Genomic DNA, 2,618 nt, shown 5'->3' with positions numbered 1-2,618 from the left:
AGACCAATCATCCCCACGAAAAGTATGGTTAATAGGTCAGACGTGGCATTAATTGGAAAGAGAGAAGGGAACACGAAGCCAATTGAAGTGTGTCTTTTGCCACTTTAAGTCACCATCCTCTCCCTATGCCCTTTTCATGAGTATGGAATTCCAAAGCATGAGCCACTATTTCTTTTCAGTGTCAATCTGGAGGGGAGTGCCCTTTCTGTGTGTGGTTTTTTTTTTTTTTTTTTTTTTTCTTTTTACTATAAGTGGTATTTTTTGTCTAGAGACTACTCCACTTTTTGGGCTTTGGGAACCTTTATTCGCATCTCATTCTTTGTAACAGACCTACTTTTATGGGATGGTTTTATCCCTTTCAACACTACAAGTGTCAAGAGAGCTGTCTTAAAGGACTTTATTAATGCTCCTAAGAGACAAGCTCTGTCCCCAGGCCAGCCCCCACTTCTTTGCAAATTGGAGGTACTTTTTCTTTTTTTTAATTGAATGGTAACTATGTACATTAATGCACTTCTGAGGTACAGTGTGAGGTTTTCACACAAATCTGAAACACTTCCATCAAACTGGTTAACATAGCCTTCGTGCCATTTTCTTAGCTATTATTTTAAAACATTCACATTCTGCTCTTAGAAAGATTCACTTGTACCCTTGTAAGATAAACGAGGTACTTTTTCTTTGTGGACACCTACATAGGTCCAAGTTAGGGTGACCAGATTTTAACATCGGTAAGGCGGGACAACATGGTTGTGGGGGCGGGGGTGATGGTGGTGGTGGGGTGGGGCAGAGGCAGGGGACGGGGCAGGGCAGGGCCTGACAACAATGCAAATTTTGATAAGCAGTTCTCGATAATCACTTCTCAGCAATTATTTGTTATTATTACAGTTTAACATTATAAAATTAACAAAAATAAACAAAACTCATATTCTGGCAAAACAGCCACATGGCAGCTGAAAACCGTATATTCCCTTCTTGTTCTCCCACCTGTTCGTGCATTCTTTCCAAAAAACAGGACTTTTTTAAGACGCCAGGGGACATGGGGCAAATTGTTGAAAAGTGGGACTGTCCCGCCAAAAGTGGGACATCTGGTCACCCTAGTCCAAGTGGACTGGGAGGCAATTATAGCAGGAGATTTGCCAGGGGCAAAGGGAAGAGTCTGCTCCCCATGGAGTGGTGTGGGGGGAGTGATAAGGAGAAAAGACAGGTCTGTTCCCAGGGTAATACCCACAAGATGCTGACTCTGGCAGCCTTCCCAAGGGAATGGAATGGCCCCGTGCAACATTCCTTGTGAAAAATTAATGGTTTTGTGTAACCTCTCCAAGAGCTCCATGCAAAGCCTTGGAGGTGGTTTGGTTTACCAGTTGGGAATACCTGTCTGGGGTTGTGAAGGCACGCTGCACCTGCGGAATCCCTGGGTGACGAGAGTGTTTTGTTTTTTCTCTCCCATAGAGGATTTTGGGACAAAGAGCCTCAATACCCTCTAACTCATCCCTAGGATCTCTCTCTCTTTTTTTTAGTAGAAATATAAAAGTTTATTGTAAAATTCATATATAATAAAAAATGATCTGTTCAACATTGTAAAATCTAATAATCACTTAATGTAGAAATACATAATATAAATTAGGCTACTACCCATCAAATTTTTTTGTGTGTCTGTTATGAAAAATGTCCACTATTGTTTCATGACGTGGTTGTAAATCAAAATCCAAATATTCAAAGGAAAAATGACCCTGTGTTCTCTTAAAATAATCAAGTCCTCTTCCAATCTTAATTATCCATCCATTGTTGAACCTAATTTCTTGGTTATGTATTGAGGGAGAATAGTCTGCTTCCAACAGCACTTGATGATTCTTGAGTGACTCTTTTATTTCTTCCAGGCCCCTAATTTGCTATTCTTTCCCACTGCCTTTATCCAGAGAGGTGAGAAGGTGAATGATTTTTACTTTAAATGATCTCTTAATAAGTATCTCACAAAATCAAAGAAAGTTATGCAGCTGATGAATTTGTCTAATATAAGGATCTTCTATCCAAACGTCTGTCTCATTAAGGTATTCTTGAAAAAGTGATTCATAACTGAAACCTGTTGCATTCTCTTCTATTTTAATTTGCTTGTGATATTTTCCATTTTCTTTTTCTTGAGCCAAGTATTTCTTTATGTTTTCTGCTCTCTCCATGTAGCTGGAAATTTTATCTCTGAGATTAGACTCCTTAGTACAATCTTTGGTGCTTTTTATAATTTGTAGGAGCAGATCAATCATTTCTTGGTAACATACCAGAGCCTGCGGATACCTGTACTCGAATCTAGTTTCACCGCCCGCTATAGTATGTAGTGACTGAGTTAGCACTCTGGGGATCCTGCCCCAGGCCAGACTTCACCATAATTCCCACCCCTAGGATATCTCTTAGAGTTGGAAGACCCTTGGATTCAACAGCTTCTGAAAGTCCACATTAATTTTCTTTTGCAACACAGTTTAGCCTCAATACCAGTTATGAGATGGGGAAATCTGGCCTGTGGATGGAAGATTAAATTATAACACCATTTCACAGCAGCTAGACCTCTTTTGTAGAAATGAAGGGAAGTGGTGAAGTGGTCAGAGGTGCACTATGTACAAGTTTTTATG

The 2,618-nt window shown here is 40.0% G+C and overlaps 1 pseudogene; it reads right to left on the bottom strand.

Moving 5' to 3' along the window:
* Positions 1-1,625: 1,625 nt before the first annotated feature.
* LOC100956661 lies at positions 1,626-2,376 on the bottom strand (annotated as a pseudogene).
* Positions 2,377-2,618: the final 242 nt, after the last annotated feature.

Source organism: Otolemur garnettii, unplaced genomic scaffold, assembly GCF_000181295.1.
Source record: "Otolemur garnettii isolate 467f Iridium unplaced genomic scaffold, OtoGar3 scaffold00011, whole genome shotgun sequence".
Lineage (NCBI taxonomy): Eukaryota > Metazoa > Chordata > Mammalia > Primates > Galagidae > Otolemur > Otolemur garnettii.
This window is presented reverse-complemented; position numbering and strand designations above follow the sequence as displayed.